The sequence below is a fragment of the Sorex araneus genome, chromosome 3 (genome assembly GCF_027595985.1).
Source record: "Sorex araneus isolate mSorAra2 chromosome 3, mSorAra2.pri, whole genome shotgun sequence".
Lineage (NCBI taxonomy): Eukaryota > Metazoa > Chordata > Mammalia > Eulipotyphla > Soricidae > Sorex > Sorex araneus.
Window position 1 is genome coordinate 24,266,080 of NC_073304.1, and position 12,700 is coordinate 24,278,779.

Below are 12,700 nucleotides of genomic sequence, written 5' to 3' on the forward strand. Positions count from 1 at the left end.
GGGGAGGGAAGGGGAGGGGAGGGAGGGAAGGGGAGGAAGGGGAGGAAGGGGAGGGAAGAGGAGGGGAGGGAAGAGAAGGAAAGGGAGGGGAGGGGAGAGAAGAGAAGGGGAGTCTTCAGATATGGATAAGAGCAGGAAGGGTGGATAAAAGTGGGCATGAGTGGTTCCAGTCTGGACTTGGCTGCAAGACTGTTCTGAGCTAAAACTCCTGCCGGACTCCGGGCTTCCTCCTACCCTAGAAACTCTGCTCTCGCTCCAGAGAAGGTTCAACAAATATTTGCTGAGCAACTGCCATGCACAGATCAAAGTTGGAGACACGTCAGAGAACAAGACGAATGAGCCCTCCGGGAGCCCAGGACAGCAGAGGCAGAGGAGAGGGCGAGGGAGAACTGGACAGGCGCCTCCCTGGGCGGGCGACATCTGAGCAGGGGGAGAGGGAGCAGAGCAGGGAGCGTCGGGGAAAAGGACACCGAAGGCGCAGAGAGCCCAGGAAGGTGGCCAGTGAGGGGGGCGGGGGGAGTGTCAGAGTGGGAGAGACGGAAGGGGGGAGGGGGCAAGTGTTTCGTCCAGGAGTCCTGTGCTGTGGTCTGGGGCCACACCTGGCAGTGCTCGGAGCCACTCCTCCCCTGCTCTGTGCTCGGGGTGTGGGGGCCATGCGGAACCCCAAACCCCAGACTCCTGCAGGCAAAGCACATGCTCAAGCCTTGGCACCAACGCTCTGGACCCGGTTTCTGCTTTAACGGGACCCTCTGACCCCTGCATCAAGAACAATGGGGACGCAGCAGGCAGAGAAGCAGCACAAACAAGGCCGGTTAGGAGGAAGATGCAGACAAGGGGACTCGAGAGCCGAGGGGGGGCTCTGCTGGAGGGAGCAGTCCAGGCCAGTCAGAGCTGCGGAGTGGAGGGAGCCGAGGGGATGAACCAGCGGCCCGGCCAGAGCTCGTGGAGAGCTATGAAACGATGAGGAGACAGCGGGTGCAACAAGGGATGGGCAGAGCTGGGCAAGGGGTCAGGAGCGGGGCGTGGCCACGCGAGGTGGAACTGTCCATCAGACAGGGGGTGCCTGGAGACAGGTGGGGGACACCTGCACAGAGAGCCCACAGGCGCAGAACCCGGTCAGCAAAGGCGCGCGTGGGAGGGAGCCCCAGGTCTGAGCCCAGGGGTGCTCCGGTCTAGAGGTGGCCTGCAGGAGAAGCCGGGAAGTGAGCACGAGAGGAGCAGGCCGTCAGGGAGGGTGGGCTACAGGAGGGGGCGCATCGCTGGAGTCAAGAAAGTATCATGTTGAGTGAAATGAGTCAGAGAGAGACAGACAGACATAGAAAGATCGCACTCATCTATGGAATATAAAGTAGCAGAATGGGACACTAACACCCAAGAGTAGTAGAGAGAAGGACCAGGAGGTCTGCCCCACAGCGTGGAAACTGGCCTCACATGCTGGGGAAAAGGCAGCAGAGACAGAGAAGAGAACACCAAGTAGAGGATGTTGGGAGGACCCATTTGGGCTGAAATATGCATGCCAAAAGTAGACTATAGACAAAACATGATGGCCACTCAATACCTCTATTGCAAACTACAACACCCAAAAGGAGAGAGAACAAAAGGGAATGCCCTGCCGCAGAGGCTGGGTGGGGTGGTGGGGGTTGGGGTGGGGGAGGTGGGAGGTTTACTGGGATCATTGGTGGGGGAGAATGGGCACTGGTGGAGGGATGTAAACTAAATACAAACATGAAAGTTCATAAGTTTGTAACTGTACCCCATGGTGATTCACTAATAAAAAAAAAAATAAAAAATAAAAGAAAATGGCCCAGGTGGGAGAGACAGGACAGAGGGTAGGGCACTGGTGCTGGCCCACTCCCCACAACACATGTAGTCCCCCAACATAACAAGGAAATACCCCTGAGCACTGCTGGGAGTGAGCACACATGCACACATGCACACATACACACAGGCACACATACACACATGCACATACATCATGCACGTATATACTCACATGCACACACATGCGCACACACGTGCATGTGTACACATGCACACATACACACATGCACACACTCATATGCACACACGCACGGACACACACATGTACACATATGCACAAACACATGCACAAGCACACACACATGCACACCCATGTATACACACATGCACACATACATGCACACACATGCACATGGCCTCCTGAGAAGAGCCTGGGGGCGCCCCACCCCTTGCTTGCAGCCAAGCAGCCGAGTCCTGGGCCACCTCCTGATGGTGTACCCCTCTGGATGGCACAGCTGTGGAAGGGCAGCGAGTTGGACTGTCGGGAGTTTCCCGAGCAAGTCTGAGAACAGACGAGTGGCTCAGAGGTGCATGCAAGGGGGCGACAGTAATAGTGGCCTTGGACATGGAGCCAGGGCAGGCGTGGAACAGAGACCTGAGCAGGGGGGGACTAGGAGGCTCTGGAGTGGGGAAAGCGAGCTTAGGTGGTGGTCACGGGCCCCAAAGTGAGAGCACAGCAAAGAGGGCACCTGCACTGCACTCAGCCGACTCAGGTTCAATCCCCGGCACCCCCTCGGTGTCCCACATGGTCCCACAAGCACCACAGGGGCCGTTCCTGAGTAAAGAGCCAAGAGTGACCCCTGAGCGCCAAAGAAAGAAGATCACAGACGAAAGGAGGTAATGTGATACGCGTGATGGTGCCCTTTCAGTAACAGTACTGCAAACCACTGTCCCAAAGGGGAAAAAGGAAAAGGAGAAAGCCTGGGTCAGAGGGGCAGGCTGGGGGTGGGCGGACACTGGGGACACTCGTGGAGGGGAGAGGACACTGGTGAAGGGATGGGTGCTCTACCGTTGTACTCAATCATGAAACTCAGTAATGAACAACTTGATGATTTACAGTGATTCAATAATTTTTTAAAAAGAGCGGCAGTGTCAAGGGCGCAAGGAACGCAGAGACCAGAGTGCCGGGAGCACGTGGAGACGGCAGCCAATGAGAACACTGAGCGAAGCAGAGCTGGGTTGGGGACACTAGACTTTTCTGGAAGGAGGGGCGTGGCCTTGAGGAGACTGGAGGGCCAGACCTGGGTGCCCACCTCGGGGAGTGGAGGTGGAGTGATAGACAGAATCTGAACACTGCAAAGGGGAGGCAGAGAGACAGTGCTCCCTCCCAGCCCAGCCCAGATGGGGGAGGTGAGGACCCATCCCCGTGCAAGAAGGGACACACTTTCTGGGGAGGAGGGAGACGCCCGTGCTGGGCCAGTGCTAGCGAGCGAGTGGTCCGGGCTTCCCTTGACCCCCCTGAGCACTGGGGAGCCGGCAGAGCAGAGTCCCTTTCACAGCTCGGCAGGTGGGTGCAGCTGTGCCCACCGGGACAGCTGGGGAGGCTGAGAAGGCCTCAGAGCTCTGCAGGGGGCATGGGAGACTGAAGAGAGGGGCTGGGGGAGGGAACACAGGTGAGAAGGACTGATGAGCTGGGCCTGGGGGTGGGCTGGGAACCGGGGTCCCTGGGCTGACGCACAAAAGCAAGGGGTGGAACAGACTGGCACTGAGAAAAGGTAGGTTCCCTGCCCCCCCCCCCCCATTGCAGCAGTGTCTCATGGGGACAGGAAGCCTCAGGCAGGCTTTTCTTCTCTTTCTTTTTTTTAAATCAAATCACCCTGAGATACAAAGTTACAAAGTTGTTTGTGATCGGGTTTCAGTCATACAGTGTTCCAACACGGTCTCTTCACCAGTGTACATTTCCCACCACCAATGGGCCCCTTTCCTCCTGCCCCACCCCCTCTGCAGACTCTCTCTCTCTCTCTCTCTCTCTCTCTCTCTCTCTCTCTCTCTCTCTCTCTCTCTCTCTCTCTCTCTCTCTCTCTCTCTCTCTCTCTCTCTCTCTCTCTCTCTCTCTCTCTCTCTCTCTCTCTCTCTCCTCCCTCCCTCCCTCCTTCCCTCTCCCCTCCTCTTTTTCCCTCTCTCCCTCCCTCCCTTTCTCCCGCTCCTGACCCAGGGTTGCTTTGAACTCATTTATGCAAACAGGTTCTGCCGGATGTAAACATAATAGTGAGCACTGAGGCTGGCCTGTTCTAACAGTAAGCCTGTACAGAGACCTTGGGGGTCTTTCCCAGAACGGGGAGGAGGATTGCAGGCAGGCATCTGGGCGGAGGGAAGCTGCAGTTCTGCTGGTGACCGCTAGGAGGGGCGCCCCAGGGAGGGCGGAGACCTTGGCCCTGGCAGGCCTTGATTCCCTCTTACCGGAGTTCTCCTTCTCCTCGCAAGGGTCCACGTCAGGCCTGCAGGCTGCACTCAGCTCCCGGCTGCTGCAAAAGAACAGAGGGCAGTAGAGAGAGCACGTCCTCAGGGGGACCATCAAGTTCCTCCCCGGCCATGGCTTGCTTTTTCATTTCCCTCACAGGGTCCGCCAAGGCTCTGAATTTCGATTCAGCACAATGGATGAGATCTGCCTTGATGAGATTTCCCTGTGCTTTTCACAGTGTACCTAAGACATCTTTCCCGACCAATGCCTCTTTTTTGTTTTGTTTTGTTTCGTTTTGTTTGGTGTCCACCTCCAGCAGTGCTCAGGGCTTATTCCTGGCTCTGTGCTCAAGGATCACTTCTGGACCACTCCTGTAAATGGGGTGGAACCGGGGGTGTGCAAGGCAAGCGCCCTACCTGCTGTGCCTTCACCCCCGCCCGCCTCCCCAGGCTTTTTAAAGGTCGAATGTGCACAGCTGCCCCCCACACCACGTATGCTGGGGGTGGAAGGTTCGGGGACCCCAGCTCCAGTCTCCTCGGTCCCAGACCCTTTGAGAGATCTTAAATGATGTTTGTGGGCCCCTCTGGGACCTCCAGAACCAGGGAGTAGCTTAGTGGCTGGACAAGGCTGGGAACGGGATAACGCCTGGTGAGTGCCACATGATGCTGCTACACATAAGGCTCGATTCAGAGGTAGGAGAGGGAAGGGGTGTGTCCTGGCCACGACAAGGCCTCAGAGCCCTTCAGTGCCAAGAAAGTTCTGGAAGCTACTCTTTGCCCTGCAAGTCTCGTTTCGCTTTCTCACTCATCCCAAGTGTCCCTGCGGTGCACTCTCTCTCTCCCTTTCCTCCTGCCACTTAGAAGGGCTTGTGTGGCCCTTAGCTCAGGCCCCGAAAGGACCAAGCTGAGGGGCCTCCCCAAAGAGGCAGCAGCGTTGGGGCTGAGGGGAGAGGGTTGCTGTTGGGGCTGGGGGAAGGGGCACTGCAGCTGCAGCAGTCTGGGAGGGAACCCTACCAGCCAAGCCTGGAGGAGAGTGACATCCCTGCAGCAGGGCGGGCTTGATGCAGGCTCGCAGCTCGGCCAGGCTGCCCAGAGTGAAGGGAAGACACCCTGCACCCACCCCCCCCAGCACCCTCCGTCATGCCCAGACCTCCCTTCGGAGGGAGAGCCGGCTCTCGGGGTACCAGAAAGGCACACACCGTCTTTGCAGGGAGCCGCTGCAGCGCTGGACAGAAGAAGGATGGTTTGTTTGGTTCACACCCGGTGGTGCTCAGAGCTGACTCTTGGCTCCGTGCTCAGGGATCAGCCCTTACGAGACTCAGTGAACTATGCATGGTATCGGGGCCGGCCGTGTGCAAGGCAAGTGCCCTGACCCGCTGTACTATTTGCTCCAACCTCAAGAAAGAGTGTTGAGATCTGAGCGTGCCCGAGGTTCAGACCAAGGTGCTAGCTGCCCGGCTCAGGGGAACCCCAGGTCCCCCCACGGGTACGAATTTCACAGCAAGCCTAGACACACTGCCGAGGGCAGCAGGGGGACGTGGGCGAGAACCCCAGGCCCCAACCTTGCTGGCTGCTGTGACCATCCAGAGAGAACTGGCCTCTCCCTGCCACCCACCTCTCCAGGCGCATTTCCAGATGTGTGCACATCTGGAGGGTGGAATGAGAGCAGCACGGCCTCAGGGCTCACATAAGAATGTTCAGATCCTGGGGTTCAGAGGTGCCTCGCATCAGGCGGGACTGCCCCCAGCACCGGCCAGGTATGGAGAGGGCGGTGAGGGGTCTGCACTTCCTCCCACCTCCTTTGTTCCTGGATCAGTTGGCTGGTGAGGTGGGGGATCTGTGAGGGACGGTCACACACACCCCTCCCCAACTACAGGCTACGGGGTGGTTGGTGCCTCCGCTCACACAAGGAGAGCAGAGCCCAAGCAGGACGGAGAGCAAGGACATTCGCAGTGACCGGCTGGCGTTCCTGGTTCCCACCCCAGCTGCACATGCCACCTGGTGGTGGGGAAGGGCTTGGGGGGAGGGGGGTGTCTGGACCTTTCTCCCCTCCTAGACTGAGCCTCCCTCCCCGCTCCCGGCCTAGGAGAGTGGCAAAGCTTGGAGGCCCGCAGTCCAGTTCTCCTGTGCCATGGGACGGGCTTTGGGAAGAATGTTCTCACTGCAGTGGCCCAGGGCTTCCTCCCAGGCTTCTGGCCCTGGCCTGGGTCAAGCTATGGCCGCCAGCCAGGCCTGCACTGCCTCCGTCCCCTGACAGCTGAGCTGGACGTTCAGAGTCCAGTCCTCTGGGTGTGCTGGTCCAGGAAGCTCTTGTTAATAACTAATACTTATTGGTAAGCGCCTCCCATCTCAGAACCCGCTCACGTGGGGCCAGAGAGGGGGCCCAGCGGGTTGCAGCATGTGTGCGCTTTCTACACGGGAGTTCCGGCATTGCTTAAGTGCTGTCAGGAGGGACCCTTGAGCGTGGAGCCAGTAGTTTCTGAGCACTACCCGGGGTGGCCCAAAAGAGGGTGTGGGAGGGGCTGGAGCGATAGCACAGTGGGTAGGGTGTTTGCCTTGCACGCGGTCGACCCGGGTTAGTTCCCAGCATCCCATAATGGTCCCCTGAGCACCGTCAGGAGTAATTCCTGAGTGCAGAGCCAAGAGTAACCCGAGCATCACCAGGTGTGACCCAAAAAGCAAAAAAAAAAAAAAAAAGAGGGTGTGGGGTGGCACCAGTTCATTGAATCTCTGCAAGCACCCTAAGGTACTGGAATGAAATAAGCAATCAGGACTCAGAAAGGTTAAAGAAATTCCCCAAAGCCAGAGTTAAGACAGCAGGATGAGTGTTCAAGTCTCGCTCCAACCTGCTCCCCCCATCCCCCCCCAGCAGTGCTGGCAGGGGACAGAAGGGGTGTGGCCTGTGGGAAGGACAGCCCTGGGTGCCCTGGGGCATGGGCCTTCCCTCTCTGGGCCACAGCGGCCTGTCTCCAAGATGAGGCGCTTCTGACCGAGAACCCCAGTTTTCTCCAAGCCACATCTGTGCCCACCCAGCCCGAGTGTGATGGCCCCACTGTGCCCACGGGCTCCCTGGAAAGGTCCCAGGCACATCTACTGTCATTGGAAAGTTAGAGGTTCTGTGGCCCTAGAGAGCAGGCCAGCCTGTCCCGGACAGAGGGCATGTGCCATAGCACCCGCCCCTCCACCCACCTCGCCATCTGGCATCTCATTCTCTACAAACACTCGACCCTGTTTGGTTAACAACCGGGAAGATGATTGCCTCTGGCTGTGGACCTTGAACGGATAAGCTGCGGTTCCTGCCCGGGCCGGGGCTCTCCCCAGAGCCCCTCCCAAGCCTCTGCTCCACAGTGACCACTGTGTTCCAGGAAGTCAGCTCGGGTATTCTCAGTAGCAGGGGGTGCTGCGGGAGAGGGAGGAGGAGGATGGGGGGTGCAGTGAGGGTTCTGGGCAACGCCCCTAAGGGCCAGCAAGTCTTTCCTCGCTCTAAGGGACCTTTATCTCAATGGCCGACAGCAAACGCAGGCTGACCAGCTGAAGAAACTGGTTGCCAGAAGGCTGAGAGATGGGCCCTGGCTATGGAAACTGGAGTGGGGAGGTGACTCCCCATGCAGTGCTCTTGATGTGCATCTGTGATGCCTTAGGGGGAGACATGGAACCTTCTGGAAGGAGCCTAGTTCTGCCCCACTCCAGACTTTAGGATTAGGAATCTCCAGCAGCCTTGTGAGAGAACCAATTTAGGAGCTGTCTCGGCTGTTTGCGCCAAGACTAGGAGTTCTGGAAGATCCCCAGGAACTGCCAGGCGGGAGAGAAAGGACATTGGGGGGCAAAGGAGCGCAACTCAGTGGCCCTTAAACTAGGAAGCCACAGGCAGCTCCTGGCCCTAGTCCTTCTCTTCTCCCCCGGGAAGCCTCCCCCCCCGCCCAGTCCCTGTGCTTTCTGAGTCAGCAGGAAACTGGCTCAAGAACTGCAGAGGCCACAACACACTCCCTGACCCCCCATCACATTTCTCCGTGGGTCCCACGTCAGCCCGGAAGCCAGCCCACGCCTCACAAAGCTGCTTCCCGGGCCAGAGCGATGGCACAGTGGGTAGAGCCCTCACTTTCTAGGCGGCTGACCCAGACTGGACCCCTGGCATCCCATATGGTCCCCTGAGCCCACCAGGAGTGAACCTTCAGCACAGACCCAGGGGTGAGCCTTGAGCATTGTTGAGTATGCCACCCCCCGCAAAAAAAAAAAAATTAGTTCTCATCCTACACCAGCAGACCTTGCATCACATCCGGCCCTGCCAGGCCTCGCTCTCATCAGCATTTATATTTATTTATAGATCCGGGGTCTGGCTCAAATTCTGTCCCTCCCAGCCTTCCTGCAATGACCGGCCAGTCTTCACTGTTCTTTCTGCTGTCCTCTGCTCCCACTGCCAATGGCTCTCCTGTCACCCTTTCATACACACAAGTGGTCAGGGCCCCCAAAGGTATGTGGCCCTTAATGCTGGCACCGACTTCCTTTTCTCACACTTCCCTGTTCCCTGGAGTCACCAGTCCCCGAGGAAGAATCAGGGATGCCACACTCAGGGAGAAGGCAGAGCATCACCAGATGTGTGCACAGGGTGCAGCTGGCTCTGACTTGCTACCCCTGCCACCACCCCATACCCCTTACACAGAGAGAGAGACAGACAGACACAGAGCGGGGGGGGGGAGGGCGGGACACTGGGGTTCTCAAGTCTTACACCCTGGGGTCACGGAACCGGAGTGGAGGGCAAATGTGAGGTGAGTGCAGAAAACAGCGTGTGAATCTCCCTGTTACTGAGTTTCTACTTCCTCTCTGTTGGCTCTGTTTTCTCTTCTATAGAGCAGATACTTAATGTCCCTTCTGCCAGGGGTAGGACCAGAACAGAGCTAGGGCTCACGGAGACCGTTTTTTAGTACTAACAACCTAGTTGTGGTCTTGGATTCACAAACTGCTCTCTGACACCTTGAGTCTTCAGGGGCCAGTGCATACCGCCCCCCCCCGCCCCCGCCTGCTGCTAAAATAATGAGGCTCCTCCTGGTCAGGCAGCAGAAGCCTGCTCAGGACCATGGACACCGCTACCCGCTCAGAACCATGGACAGCGCCCACAGCCCAGCCGCTGCCGCCGTCCTGGTGTCACGTGCTCTACTGGGAGCATCACAGCTAACAGCTACGAATGGACTGTGTGCTCCAAGCACTGCACCAAGTCTCTGATGCATGCTCTGGGTGAAGCATCCCAGCAGGCTGCAGGGAGGAGACAGCCCAGGGCCTTCAGCATATGCTGCCACGTTCTGTGGCAGTGCAGGAGTTGGGGAGTTGGAAGTGGGAAATGCATGCACGCATGCATGCACGCACACAGACACACACAGACACACACACACACACACACACACACACAGCTGCTGCTCTGAGTGCAGGTAAGGGAGACTCTTAGGGCCCGAGGGAGGAGGTGCTTGGCCAGTGTCCCGGCTCTTGCAGCAGCTCTGGGGCTGTCTCTGCTCTCTTGGCTGGAAGGTGAGAGGCCCGGGGGGGGGGGGGCTGTGGATTTCCCCACTCCCAGGGCTCGGCTGAGGCTCAGCACTGTGCAGAAGACCCCGAGTCTCCCCCACCCAGTGAACCTGTGAGCACTGTCATTCCTTCCATGACTTTGTTTCACCTTAAGTTTTCAAAGTGGCTTTTCCTCCTTGAGCAAAAAGAACTGGAGGTTTCTATTGTCTCAGCTTCTGGATGAGAAATCACAGGCACAGGCTGGTCAGCCAGAGGACAGAGGGACCTGAGCCCAGGACAGCAGACACCCTGCACACCCCCCCTCAGGCTAGTGGCAGGAGGGAGGGGAGAGAAGCTACCATGGACAGGGGATTTGGGGTGTGCACCCCAGGCCTGAATGGGCAGGGGAGCCAGTTACCCACCAGCCAACATAGATGCCTCACAGCTGACAAAAAGGCAGGGAAACTAAGACTCAGAGAGATCAGGTAACTGGCTGGGCATCTGGTGAGGGGAAATAGAGGCAGGACAGGATCTGGAGGCATCGAGCAAGGAACTGCTTTGTCTGTTCCAGGATGGCTGACTGCTGGGGCGCAGAGTCCCTGGGCATTGCGGGGTGGGGTGTGGGGCCCCACAAAGGGCTGGAGCCTGAGCATGCATCTCCGGGACCTCAGCGGGAGCTGCTCTGGGCAGGAAAGTCCTTTCCCAGGTCCACAAACCACATGCCCTCATGGTGATGGGGAAGCAGGAGGGGGAGGTGCTTCGGGGACATCACTGGTACCCAGAGAGCTGAGTGCAGAGACCAGGGGGACCCGGGTGGGAAGGAAGGGGGTTTGCTTGTAGCAGGAAGACAAAGTGGGTCAAGTAGATGAACTTGAGAGGGAGAGAGGGAGAGGGGGAGGAAGGAAAGAAGGGAGGGGGGAAGAGAAAGAGGAAGGAAGGAAGAAGAAAGAAAGAAAGAAAGAAAGAAAGAAAGAAAGAAAGAAAGAAAGAAAGAAAGAAAGAAAGAAAGAAAGAAAGAAAGAAAGAAAGAAAGGGAAGGAAGGAAGGGAGGAAGGAAGAGAGAAAGGAAGGAAGGAAGGAAGGAAGGAAGGAAGGAAGGAAGGAAGGAAGGAAGGAAGGAAGGAAGGAAGAGAAAGGAAGGAAGAGAAAGGGAGGAAGAGAAAGAAAGAAAGAAAGAAAGAAAGAAAGAAAGAAAGAAAGAAAGAAAGAAAGAAAGAAAGAAAGAAAGAAAGAAAGGGAGAGAGGAAGAAAGAAAGAAAGAAAGAAAGAAAGAAAGAAAGAAAGAAAGAAAGAAAGAAAGAAAGAAAGAAAGAAAGAAAGAAAGAAAGAAAGAGGGGCTGGAGCGATAGCACAGCGGGTAGGGCGTTTGCCTTGCACAAGGCCGACCCGGGTTCGATCCCCGGCATCCCATATGGTCCCCCAAGCACTGCCAGGAGTAATTCCTGAGTGCAAAACCAGGAGTAACCCCTGAGCATCGCTGGGTGTGACCCAAAAAGCAAAAAAAAAAAAAAAAAAGAAAGAAAGAAAGAAAGAGAGAGAGAGAGGAAGGAAGGAAGGAAGGAAGGAAGGAAGGAAGGAAGGAAGGAAGGAAGGAAGGAAGGAAGGAAGGAAGGAAGGAAGGAAGAAGATACATCATAGCCATGCCTCCAGACCCCACACCAAGCTGTTTCATTCAGGGCTACCGGGAGGGGGCAGGTGAGTTCCCCTCCCCGCCCCAACAGAGCCAGCCCCAGCAACCAAAAACCTCCAGAATTCAACCGCCGCCTGCTCAGGGCTGCTCTCCACATGCTCGGAAGAGCCTCACCCATGAGTGACTCTATTCTTGGACATCTCATACTTTATACCACTGATATTCCGAGACAACATGTCAGTAATCTCTTAGGGAAGGGCTACATGGTTCCTGGTGAAATACAACAATCTTCACACACTTTCCTCTAAGAAACTTCATTTTAAGCGAATTATTCACAACAAACAATATAAAATAAATCATTTCAGTTCTGCTTTGGGAGCAGGGATTGGGGTTTGGGATGCAAACATTTAAAATATAATGGTGGGAAGGTGTGATGATGGTGGGACTGGTGTTCGAATATTAAACATGATCAAATAGTACAAACTACTTTATAAAAATAAAATAAAATAAGGCAATAAAGAAAGATGAAGGAAAGAAAAAAAAGAGGAAAGAAGGGAAGGAGGGAGGGAGAGAGGAAGGGAGGGAGGGGCTGGTGACGTGGCTCAGAGGCACAGGCCTGGCATATGGAGGCCTCCAGGTTCTGGCCCAGTACCACACACAGACCAGGCAGAATGGACCAGAACCAAACCTGCAGGGGAAGGCCCCGGATGCCTGTGCTGGGGGGGGGCACATTCTCTCAGCGCCGTGGAATGTTCTTTTTCCCGAATTTGAGAACAGAACATGAGCATGTACAACGGACAGAAAATAAGACTCACATCTAAAACTAAGGGTCCCCGCAGAGCGCCACTGGGCCCAGCTCAGAACCACCCACTCAGCAGCCTGAGAGCCCCTGGGGGTGGCCTCCATGCCCCCAGGAACACTGATTGGGAGGATGCAGCACCCCACCAAAAAAAATAAAAACAAACTGGAAAGGAAGCCCTGCTATCTCCAACGTACGCGCCCTCAGCTTCTCTCCTCCTCCGGATCAAGTCCTGCTCCTCCCCGTGTGGTCAGCTCCAGGCAGCCACGGTCCCCCTCAGCGCCAGGCAAGGTCAAGGCCAAGACTTTGGTGCCACCTATCACCAGAGCGAAGACGCCTCCAGGCAGTCGGGACCCTCTGCCACCACAGCACCAAGACCCCCAGGTGCTGCCAGGGAGGGGCTGGGGGCCTTCCCCACGTAGCAGTGCTGAGGGGCACGCAGAAACCAGCTGGCCCTGCCACCCTCTCGGACCCTCTCCTCCTCCTCCCCTTACCGCCATCAACCAGTGCAAGGCCCCTAGAGCCAATCTGAGGTGGTCTAAACTGAGGCCCTCCGG

The 12,700-nt window shown here is 56.7% G+C and overlaps 1 protein-coding gene across 3 annotated transcripts in view; it reads right to left on the reverse strand.

Moving 5' to 3' along the window:
* Positions 1–12,700, reverse strand: part of TMEM63C (transmembrane protein 63C) — an 80,962-nt gene that overhangs the window by 44,924 nt on the left and 23,338 nt on the right. For 2 of the 3 annotated variants that reach the window (XM_055131325.1, XM_055131322.1), the window contains exon 2: positions 4,222–4,286. The gene's annotated coding sequence lies outside the window, so the exon portion shown is untranslated. The remainder of the gene's footprint in view (positions 1–4,221; positions 4,287–12,700) is intronic. The other variant, XM_055131324.1, reaches the window with a different exon arrangement.